The sequence below is a fragment of the Dermacentor variabilis genome, chromosome 1 (genome assembly GCF_050947875.1).
Source record: "Dermacentor variabilis isolate Ectoservices chromosome 1, ASM5094787v1, whole genome shotgun sequence".
NCBI classification, from domain to species: Eukaryota; Metazoa; Arthropoda; class Arachnida; order Ixodida; family Ixodidae; genus Dermacentor; species Dermacentor variabilis.
In genome coordinates this window covers 256,330,281-256,342,808 of record NC_134568.1, presented here as the reverse complement: position 1 = coordinate 256,342,808, position 12,528 = coordinate 256,330,281, and positions in this window count along the sequence as shown.

Genomic DNA, 12,528 nt, shown 5'->3' with positions numbered 1-12,528 from the left:
TATTATTATTATTATAAACAAATGCAAGTAACACAAAGAAGAGGAAAATAGGGCTTCCAAGTGTCACCTAAAACGACAAAACGCCCACGCGCTTGAAGAGGAGAAAAGAAGAGGCGAGAGAAGAAAGATAAGAGAAGGCAAAAGAAAAAGGAAGCCACACCTCTGCACACCACACGGTCACACGTAGAGCGCGAGCATTACAGACAAGAGTCTAGTCCCGCGGTTGACGAGAATTCGAGCACAGCTTTGTGAGCTTCGTATCGAGTGAAAGCACGACCTTTTGGGAACAAGATATCGTAAAGTTCAACCAACGTTAAGTTGTCACAGCGGCACATCGCGACAACTGTTGAATGTTGAAAATCCCAACAGCAAGTACTGAAGTGTTGTGCGGCAATGTCCACAATCGAGGGACAGAAGACTCGGCGCACGTCCTTGTCAGTATACATGTGTGGCGAAAGACAACACAGATTGCGTGTAATGTTATACCATCCATTCCTTCCCGCTGCATTCCCCTCAACAACCCCCCCCCCAACCTCCCGAAAAGAAAGAAACAGAAGAAAACGAAAAAAAAAATAATCCCGCATGACTCGCACACAAAGGTGAAAGACTAAAAGTCGTCGCATCGGATGGTTCTCTGCCAGAAAGGTTAATCGCGGCCAGTGTTTTAGGTGACTTGTGTAAGCTGAGGCTAGCAGATAGTACATACTTGAGAACTATTACCCTGACGGCCTTTTTAAGCTGGCAAACGCCTTGCTTGTTGTTCGTATATGAAGCCGGATTTCTCTATTTTGTAGACAACGCCTTCCTTGCCGAGCTAGCGCCACGCCGGCACCGCGCATAGGATGGTCAAACACTTCCTAAAGGGAAGCTGAAAGCTTTTCCAGAAAAAATGAGTGAAGAGCAGTACGTCGTGGTTTTCAACCCTCTGAATTCGAATATCGCATCTAAATTGAGCGAAAGAAAGCGCAAACATATTCTATTTCGACGAAAAGTGCAGCAGCAGACTCGGGGTAGCTCGCGCGCCTCGTGACGTCAACAATGGTGTTCGTCGGGACCACGGAGCAAGAAACATTTAGGAGTGAAAACTCCGCTGTTTGCGGCGACCAGAAAAGGACACAAGCCCGCGGAGCCACTATCATGCTGGCGGCGCCTGGCGGCCGTTTCGGTTGCCAGGGCGACCGGTCGAGCGGGTTGCTCCCGTTCGGCCGCGCGCGCCTGACCTCTATTGAGGGCACGGAGGAAGTGGCCGGAGAGCGCGCCGGAGCCGCCTGCCCGGGCGCTGCATTTTTTTTTGTCGCTGCGGCTTCTACGACGCGCCGCATGGCTGCATACTGCACTGCATACGGCCCCGTTGGCGCATTCAATTGTGACCTTATTTGGCCGCCCGCGCTCGCTCGCGCTGACGGGGGTTTCACCTCCTAAATCTCTTCCTCCGTGGTTCGGACCCACTGCTGCCGCTACACACGAAGCACGGTGCAAGGTAGTTTAGTGCTGTTTTGCTGAGACGGTCATGGAAAATTTCGAGAGCTTGCGTTTATCTGAGGAGTTCGGCGTTAAGTCCAAACCCCACGAGAGCGATTTTGCGCGCGATGGTGACGGGCGACGACTTCGAGCGACAAAACGGACCGTCGCTTGAACAGATCGCTCGGTGTTGTCGCTCGATCGCTCGTTTCTAGAAATCTAGAACTCGTCGCTCGTCGCGCGGAAGTGCTGTGAGCGACTAGCCAATAGTGCGAAGCCGGAACTGGACGTACATAACTCGAATACTACTGTTTGTCGCACGGAACGAGCAAACTATTGAATTTTACACGTGCAAGAATAAGAACCTAGTGCAAGACCTTCAGAAATATATAATGATCCTTTTTCAGTAAAATCATCATCATCATCATCAGCCTAGTTACGCCCACTGCAGGGCAAAGGCCTCTCCCATACTTCTCAAACTACCCCGGTCATGTACTAATTGTGGCCATGTTGCCCCTGCAAACGTCTTAATTTCATCCGCCCACCTAACTTTCTGCCGCCCCCTGCTACGCTTCCCTTCCCTTGGAATCCAGTCCGTAACCCTTAATGACCATGGGTTATCTTCCCTCCTCATTACATGTCCTGCCCATGCCCATTTCTTTTTCTTGATTTCAACTAAGATGTCGTTTACCCGCGTTTGTTGCCTCATCCAATCTGCTCTTTTCTTATCCCTTAACGTTACACCCATCATTCTTCTTTCCATAGCTCGTTGCGTCGTCCTCAATTTCAGCAGAACCCTTTTCGTAAGCCTCCAGGTTTCTTCCCCATATGTGAGTACTGGTAACACACAGCTGTTATACACTTTCCTTTCGAGGGATAGTGGTAACCTGCTGTTCATGATTTGAGAATGCCTGCCAAACGCACTCCAGCCCATTCTTATTCTTCTGGTTATTTCAGTCTCATGATCCGGATCCGTGGTCACTACCTGCCCTAAGTAGATGTATTCCCTTACCACTTCCAGTGCTTCGCTACCTATCGTAAACTGCTGTTCTCTTCCGAGACTGTTAAACAATACTTTAGTTTTCTGCAAATTAATTTTCAGACCCACCCTTCTGCTTTGCCTCTCCAGGTCAGTGAGCATGCATTGCAATTGGTCTCCTGAGTTACTAAGCAAGGCAATATCATCAGCGAATCGCAAGTTGCTAAGGTATTCTCCATCAACTTTTATCCCCAATTCTTCCCACTCCAGGCCTCTGAATACCTCCTGTAAACATGCTGTGAATAGCATTGGAGATATCGTATCTCCCTGTCTGACGCCTTTCTTTATAGGGATTTTGTTACTTTCTTTGTGGAGGACTACGGTGGCTGTGGAGCCGCTATAGATATCTTCCAGTATTTTTACATATGGCTCATCTACACCCTGATTCCGTAATGCCTCCATGACTGCTGAGGTTTCGACTGAATCAAACGCTTTCTCGTAATCAATGAAAGCTATATATAAGGGTTGGTTATATTCTGCACATTTCTCTATCACTTGATTGACAGTGTGAATATGGTCTATTGTTCAGTAGCCTTTACGGAATCCTGCCTGGTCCTTTGGTTGACAGAAGTCTAAGGTGTTCCTGATTCTATTTGCGATTACCTTAGTAAATACTTTGTAGGCAACGGACAGTAAGCTGATCGGTCTATAATTTTTCAAGTCTTTGGCGTCCCCTTTCTTATGGATTAGGATTATGTTAGCGTTCTTCCAAGATTCCGGTACGCTCGAGGTTATGAGGCATTGCGTATACAGGGTGGCCAGTTTCTCTAGAACAATCTGACCGCCATCCTTCAACAAATCTGCTGTTACCTGATCCTCCCCAGCTGCCTTCCCCCTTTGCATAGCTCCTAAGGCTTTCTTTACTTCTTCTGGCGTTACCTGTGGGATTTCGAATTCCTCTAGGCTATTCTCTCTTCCACTATCGTCGTGGGTACCACTGGTACTGTATAAATCTCTATAGAACTCCTCAGCCACTTGAACTATCTCATCCATATTAGTAACGATATTTCCGGCTTTGTCTCTTAACGCACACGTCTGATTCTTGCCTATTCCTAGTTTCTTCTTCACTGTTTTTAGGCTTCCTCCGTTCCTGAGAGCCTGTTCAATTCTATCCATATTATAGTTTCTGATGTCCGCTGTCTTACGCTTGTTGATTAACTTAGAAAGTTCTGCCAGTTCTATTCTAGCTGTAGGGTTAGAGGCTTTCATACATTGGCGTTTCTTGATCAGATCTTTCGTCTCCTGCGATAGCTTACTGGTTTCCTGTATAACGGCGTTACCACCGACTTCTATTGCGCACTCCTTAATGATGCCCATGAGATTGTCGTTCATTGCTGCAACACTAAGGTCCTCTTCCTGAGTTAAAGCCGAGTACCTGTTCTGTAGCTTGATCCGGAATTCCTCTAGTTTCCCTCTTACCGCTAACTCATTGATTGGCTTCTTGTGTACCAATTTCTTCCGTTCCCTCCTCAAGTCTAGGCTAATTCGAGTTCTTACCATTCTATGGTCACTGCAGCGTACCTTGCCGAGCACGTCTACATCTTGTATGATGCCAGGGTTCGCGCAGAGTATGAAGTCGATTTCATTTCTAGTCTCACCATTCGGGCTCCTCCACGTCCACTTTCGACTAACCCGCTTGCGGAAAAAGGTGTTCATTATCCGCATATTATTCTGTTCTGCAAACTCTACTAATAATTCTCCTCTGCTATTCCTAGAGCCTATGCCATATTCCCCCACTGACTTGTCTCCAGCCTGCTTCTTGCCTACCCTGGCATTGAAGTCGCCCATCAGTATAGTGTATTTTGTTTTGACTTTACCCATCGCCGATTCCACGTCTTCATAAAAGCTTTCGACTTCCTGGTCATCATGACTGCATGTAGCGGCATAGACTTGTACCACCTTCAATTTGTACCTCTTATTAAGCTTCACAACAAGACCTGCCACCCTCTCGTTAATGCTATAGAATTCCTGTATGTTACCAGCTATTTCCTTATTAATCAGGAATCCGACTCCTAGTTCTCGTCTCTCTGCTAAGCCCCGGTAACACAGTACATGCCCGCTTTTTAGCACTGTATATGCTTCTTTTGTCCTCCTAACCTCACTGAGCCCTATTATATCCCATTTACTACCCTCTAATTCCTCCAATAACACTGCTAGACTCGCCTCGCTAGATAGCGTTCTAACGTTAAACGTTGCCAGGTTCAGATTCCAATGGCGGCCTGTCAAATACATCAACTTAAATTGAGAAAGCATGCGTCACGCTAGCTAGTTGCGGCGCGTATATGGCTGCCCTCATACTGGGAAGTCGACGCCCAAAGCCGTCGCTCGCGTGGAGTTCGGCTTGCAGGCGACGAGTGAACGAGACAGCCATCGCCTCGCTTGTCGCTGTCGCGTGCAAGATCACCTGTATGGGGGTTATACCTTACTCCCTACATGTACGAGCCGATTGCGAAGAGCCGGCCTCTCCAAGAAGCAAAAAATGCTGGTCACTGCTTTCCACGCGAACGAAGGCGAAGTGTTAGCATCTCCTTGTGTTGGAAATGTTCTTTGGCGAGTATGTTTTTTGCTAAGCTGCATTCAGCGTTCCAGTGAGTACGTTTCCGGGCAAACAATTGTAGTGTTATGTACCTGCATGCCTCCTCGTAGAACGTAAGCGGTGATTCGATCTTCGGCATTTGTGCGCTGCCCCAAAGCTGTCGGCAATCTACACAGACTGTTTATACGCGGGAAAAGTTTACCGGCTGTTGTAGCACGTGTAGTATAGAACATAGAACCTTCATCAGCGCGCCATCCTCACGCTACTCGTAACCGGCGAATTCCGTCGGCTACGTGAGATGGTCGGTTTCTTATGTGTGCGAGAGAAGGGGGAGCGCAGCGTCCTGGCGTGAGCAGGCTTTCAACCACATGCAAATTTTACACTTGCACTGCGTTATGGTAGCTGCATGCAGGCTGTTTCGCAACACACGTGCGAATAGAAAATTCGCGGCGCTTGGCGATGAAACCTGCGTCAAGGGTGGGAGATAAACATGCACCTTCCGTTCAGCGTGCTAACACGAAGGAGAACCCAAAGCACGCATTATTGATAAACTTCGGTAGTAAACGTCACGGAAGTGGTTAGAGCACAACACTGTTGTTCTTGAGCGCTTGAAGTTGTTTCGCTTCACAGCAGCCTCCCACTTAGCTGAAAGCTTCTTGTCTTGCAGGAACTAATGGAACATTGGAACATCGTAGCGGCCGCTGGTGTTCGTGCAAGCGTAGGCTGCACAGAACGCCGGCATGATTGGCCTACAAGTTCAATTGATGCTGCGCACGTCAACTAACACTCCTATATACACACAAACAAAGGAAGGTAGGGTCGAGCGAAGCAGATTAGGACGGCACGCACGCAGAAATAAGCCCGATCAGGCACGGTCGCGGAGACTGTGAAGGAATGGAACACCAGTGCTGACGTCACTACTCCGTGGTTTCCGGTCTCCGCTCGCATCGTCAGCGTCAGCAGCAGCGCGCGGCGCTCGACGGGGGGCGGAGCTACAGCGCAATTTTAACCGACGATTGCGTCGCTCCTAAGTGAAAAATACCCCCCCCAAAATTTTACCTGCATGGTTTATAAGGTTCCCGCATCAGTATATGAGTGTCTTATTGAATTCGACAGATTCTTCAGCTTCCCTTTATTCGGCTGACTCAGCTCTCGTTCTCTCGCATTGTAAAAATGGTGGTATTGTTTATAACCATTTCTGGAGGTTCCAGAGATGCCACTAAGTTAAACCTCCGTGATAATTCAGCAAATATCTATCTCACGTTTATCGGTAAATTCCTGAAATACACAAACAATCTGAACTGCTTGTCTAGGCGCGATTTCAATTGGCTAAGTGACACCCATTCGAAAGATTTGCTGAATATCTTAAAGTATTTACAGACGCGTCTGTACACAGCGACGGCCAAGGCGCCTCTGCAGCTTTCTTCTGCCCTTCAATTGACATCCGACGGGTGTGTCGCATACCGCATCCGGCCTAATCAACAAGTGCGGAGCTGGCATGGAACTGATGTCGCTCTGAAGAGCGTGCAAGAGGAGTTAAGCATATCGAAGGTTGCCATTGTTCCTGCCCTCAGCAGACTACAGAGAAGTGACGCTGATCGCTCAGTTGTGCGTAGCATCAGAGAGTCGGCCAGAAGAATGGCATCTCGTGGGGGTATCCCTCGTTGGCCAGTGGATACCATCGCACGTGGGCATCACCGGAAATGAAGCGGCCGATCGACCTACTTCCAGTTACGCTCGCAGTCAATTTGACTGAGCAGAAATTTTGTGTAATCTGGACGATGCTGGTCCATTGATTCGTAAATACCTCCTCAAACAGCACCCAGACCAGCGTGTTGCAAATGAATCGTTTCCTCCCCATGTTCGCGGTCGAGACTTGCCCCGTCCTGCTAGAGCACAATTACTCAAGTTAAAGGTTGGCTTGTCCATGGTCTGTGAACGCTTATACCGACAAGGAAATGTGGACAGTACGTCGTGTGCTTCTTGTAGTTCCTGTGAGATACTGTTTTTCTGTGTATCTGTGTGTTTGTTCTGTTCCCACTGGCTCACTGTATTCTGTGTCGTGTGTGTAACAGCGCAAAGGGTGTACTTCTCTTCCCTCTCCTCTTTCAGTCCTCTTTCCCTTTCCGCAGAGCAGGGTAGCCTACCGGGCTCAGCCTGGTTAACCTCCCTGATTTTCCGTTATGTCTTCTCTCTCTCTCTCTGCCCCCCCCTCTCTTGTCGTTTCGTTGCTATAGCCCTTGCGGATTTTTTTCTTTCTTTACTCTTTACTTCCATTCTTCCTGTCCTCTACTTCTCCTTCTAGAAATCCCCTCCTTTCCAAGTAAGCAAGCGTTGTGGCAGTTGCCCCAGCCTGCTCTCTCCTTATTTCTTTCTCTGTCCATTGTACACGCGAGTTCTTATATGAAATAATAATAATAATAATAATAATAATAATAATAATAATAATAATAATAATAATAATAATAATAATAATAATAATAATAATAATAATAATAATACGTGGGTCGATGTCGCACATAGTGCAGTCTAAAAATGGGACAGAACTGATGATGATTCGTCTGGACTTCTCATGATAGAATTCACACGTGGAGAGCTGTGAACTCACCAGTTTTTCATGTCAGGTGCGACAGCGCGACGAACTGGACACGCTAGGAAAACAAACGAACGACGAGGTACTTACCTTCAACTAAAGTTTATTTGATGCTGCACTTGGAATATAAAGGCAAAGAAAAAAGAGAAAAAGGAATTTGAAAAGGCGGAGAACTCTAAAAAGAAAGACACGGACAGAGACAGGACGACGCGGACGAGCGCTGAACTTCAAACAACATGATAGTGAATGGTGATAGGGAAAATATATGTGCTGTCCGAGCCAGGGGTTGTCACCTGCGCATGCGTAAATATGCCAGCTCTTTGGCTGCAAGCAGTGATAGAAGCCTTGCAGATACATCCTTCCCCAAGGCTAGAGATCCGTTCAGATTCTACGATTTCCCGTCTCAGACGCATTTTACTCCTCTTGATAACGGAAGTATTTTCAAGGTACGGCGAACAGTCCACGCAAGTCAGACAATGACTTGCCAGCAAACCTTGAAAATCTTTTCCTTCTCGCGCATTTTTTACGTTGTTTGCGCGCTCCTTTAACCTATTGTTAGCACACCTCCCAGTTTGGCCAACGTACGCTTTTCCGCACCTTAAGGAAACTTCATAGACCACACTTTCTGCGCATTCAACATAAGACTACCTGTGCTTTGTGGACGCTGCTGGTTTACTCTGCTGTGTTGCCGCCGGGTCGGTCAACTTGCAAACCTTTGACAGTTTGGGGGGGGGGGGGGGAGGGTAGATTAAGACTTTCGCGTCGTAACGCTGGGCCACCTTTTACAGATTGTGCGATGGTGTGTGAATGTATGGTATCACAGCTACCTTCTGTCTACACTATGCGCGAGCTTCGCACGTTTGTGGCTTTGTGCGTATTTTTTTAGAAGGCCCTCTGTGACCGAAATGAGGAGGTGCTGAGAATACCGGGCACTCAGCGGTCTTTCGGCTTGATGATTGAACGCATCTGAGATACAGTGCGGGCAAGATTTGCCAAGAGAGTTCTTTAGGCACAACGTGGCAACAGCTCGTTTAACGAGTTTATAGTGTAGGCGAGCTTGAAAGGCAGAAGTGGTTAGTTGGCACGCGATTCACAGCTCCAGCAGACACCAACACATTTGAACCGGAACCGGATAACTAAAAATCTGATTTGGCCATTGACTGGGAGTTCGTGCGTTAGGTCAAGCGGGCTCTTTGCATCTTTGAAGATAAACAGAAAAGGAATTGTGACGTCAGTGCAAAAGATTTCATATCAATGCTCGCCGCCCAATCACGCCCGTGGACCTCCATCTAAATATGACACCTCCTTATCAAGAAGATTAATTGGCTTAATTGACGGTGTCCTTAAGCACTCTGCTCCTTTCTTTGCTATTTTGTAAGCTTCGAAGGTCTCAAACGTCCTTTGTTTTCCATACTTTCTTAAAACGGTTGTGTCGCTCAGTTCTGGAAAGCATCAGCCCTATTTGCAGTGTAAGGCGAGGTTGACGGCTGTCCCTGTCTTTAAAGAATTTGCATGTTCCTGCGGCTGGTCGTCCATGGAGCGGCCGGGTTGCTCACCGTACGACCAGCTGCATGTCAGAGAGAAGTCGTAGACGACTTCTTCGGGGGTGCAGGCCGCGTATTTTGTCCTGTGCTTCACGATGCACAGAGGGAGGGGGGAGCGAGTCTTTAGCTTTTCTGAGTTTACACATCTGCACAGTTTGATCAACTTGTTGGGCGCAGAGAAGACCACGCACACGCCGGCGTGACCCGCCGTCGTCTTGAACCTGTGAGACACATTGTGTACACATGGAAGCACGACCGTGGGCGTGTTTTCCATCTTCATGGTGCGATTCTCCTTGTTTTATCTCAGGAGCGCTTTCGCGAGGCTTCCGAGGAGCGGCTCTGGAAATCTGACTTCTAGCTGTCGTGGCTTGGGCGTGGGAGCGGCATTGTACTTACTACCTGATGCGGGCACGAGAATATTAGGGCATTCCAAAGGGCTGCGATCGCGATGCCCCTCTTGACGGCCTTCGAGTGGGTCGACGAAAATGGCAGGAAGCTTTTCTTTGACCGCGGGTGATAGCTGCATCAGGTGTGTCGCCGCGCAAATCTTATCAGAAGGTCCCAGAAACGGCGCTATCCTTTGACAGGTGACTCCGTTGTGAGCTGGAAGCAGGAGAAGTTTTAGCTGAATATATTGTAAACAGTGTCTGCCATTTCGCCTACTTGAGCGTCGGCGCAGGCGAAGAGCACCAGGAAATCGTCTACATTAGGGAAGACCTTTGGGATTCCCGCAGCGGTCAAATTAACGCCGAGCTCCTTGTCGAGGCGCGCCATGAATAAATCACCCGGCAGCGGCGTGACACTTGACCAGATGCACAGCAGCCATTTCCTCTGCGCGCACAGTCGGTCCGCGAAGGCGACGAGAGAAGTAGAACGACACTATTTTCATGAAGGTGTCGACGCTCATTCCACAGGCATTATGAAATTTGACGTAGCTTGGACGTCACTACTCTCCCTAACGGTTTCCATGAGCTCATTGTGGGGTAGTGAATAACATAGGTTCTTTATATCAAGAGAAAAGCCTTCCAAGTCCTGCGGCTTCACGTCCTTGGGAAAAGTGGATTTTAAACCGGCCTTCTCATGAGAAAGGGGTTCTCCAACTCTAGGCTTCCGAGAGCCTTCTTCAGATGCTCCCCGACGGAATGCTGCCGGCCGCTTTTTTCGGCGATAATCACCCTGAACGGGGAGTCTACCCTTGTGTGTTTTAGCTGTGAAGAACGGCGTCAAGGCCGAGCCTTCGCTGTTCTTCACCCTCGACCAGGCAATTTAGTGACCTTGTGACGTGAACTGCAAAGCCACATTAACAAAAGCTAGTATTTAGATGTTACACTCTTGTAAAGCCTCGTAAATGTTCCGATACACATCTTCTGCGTATTCGCTATTTTGCATTTCTGCACAGCCACATTAGTTACTGTATGGACTCGTGGGGTAAAACATACACAGCACAGTTGGAACCGGCACGTACATTACAGAAACGAGCTATGCGAATTACCACAGCTTGAAAATTAACAGATAACAGCAAGCCTTTTTTTCATCCAAACAAAACTTACAGTTGGACTCGTTTATAAATCAATGTATAAATAGCATAACAAAATATACCAATCCCCTCCGTGCGAACGTATCTGCGCTTCCGGCTGGCAATACAAGCCTTGCAAGCATTAATTGTTTCCCATTATCTGCTGAAAACTATATACCGGGTGTCCCACGTAATTTGAGCCAAACATTTAAGATACGCAAATGCAACGTAGCTGGACAGAACCATCGTAATGTTGTTTGCTGTCGTTTGGAGTTACCCAGATGATTTCTTGCATACCGACTAATTACTGAATTAGTCTGAATAATCTAATCAACTTCTCAAGTATTCTCATATATTATAATTATATGAAAAGTGTCGATAACAAAATTGTAGCCCAACATAAAAAATTCCTAATACAGCTTTCTGTTGCTCAATGCGTGCTACATCAAAGTGGTTTTCCAAGCATGAGAGAAGTCCGCGACTACACACAAAGCTTCTCGAGTAGCCAGTCGCACGGCAATTTTTCGTGTATTCACGGGCTTCTTTCATACTTCGAAAAACACTTTTATGTAGCACGTATTAAGCAACAGAAAGCTGTATCGGGAGTTTTTCATGTTGCTCTACAATTTTCTCATTGACAGTTTTAATCCAATTATAATATTTGAGAAGTTGAATAATTATTTCAGACTAATTATGTAATTAGGCGGAATTAAAAAATAATCTGAGTATCTCCAAGCGACGACAGACAACAATCCCTTGGTTCTGTCCAGCTACGTGGCATATGCGTATCTTTAAAGTTTGGCTCAAGTTGCGTTGGACACCCTATAAATAGGAAGCGGCTTCTAAAGCTTTCTGGAGCGGCTATCCGTAACCTTGTACCCATTACTCCAAAAAAGTAGCACCGTTTTTTTGCATTCTCTGGGGAACATGTTGTCTTATTTGAAAAAAATGTAAAATTAAATGTAAAATTATGCAGTAAAATTTTAAGATATGAGGCTACGTTCTGTTGTATTGAATGTCCATATTGTTGTTGCGCCTGATAATTAGCCTTGTTGGCTACGCGTCAAAACAAGGTTTTGAATATTCTTTGTACTTTCGACAAATGTTGATAATATTCAATTGAATTGAATTGGCGGTCATCATTATATAGGTGTCGAATGATGCAATTCGTGTGCATTTACCTCAGGGATGGTTTTTCGTGTGCGCCGTGGAGTGTATTTGCAACGATTTAAAGAGCAGACGGGGCGATAATTTCATCTCTTTTTCGTTGACGGAAGGCCGATTGCCAATCAGCTGTATGCCTTTTTTTTGTGATTCTGTGCGAGGGCGTTTTACACAGCGTGTCTTTCGGCTACATCATTCGGGTGTTGTAGCCTTCTCTTTAGGTTTCCAGTATCGCCTATATAGCACGCCAAGCTGTTTTTGCGCGGAATACCGTAGACGACGCCAGGGTATATATGACGCTAAAGCATCGAATGGCACATTGAGCGAATAAGCCGGCGTCTGCGGCACAGAAACGGCACCTAAATTCCCATTGGCTGCGACGCCACGTCACCATTGCGCCTCGGTGGAGTGGAGTGGGCGAAACGGAACACCTGCACCAACAATAGTGCGCCAGGTGTTGCATGAGGGGAGAGGGCATCGCCGTGACGCCGTATTCACCAGCGAGCCTCGACGGAGCCGCGAGGGCGGTGGGGGTGGGGGGGGGGTCGTGGGCGAGGCAGTCGCGTGACGCGCGCATGCGCGTGCCGTCTCTCTCTCTCTCTCTCTCACCCAATCTGGGCTCAGCCAGCAGTCCTCTAGAGAGTGTTGTCTCAGCTGCTGTGCGCGCCTGCCGGC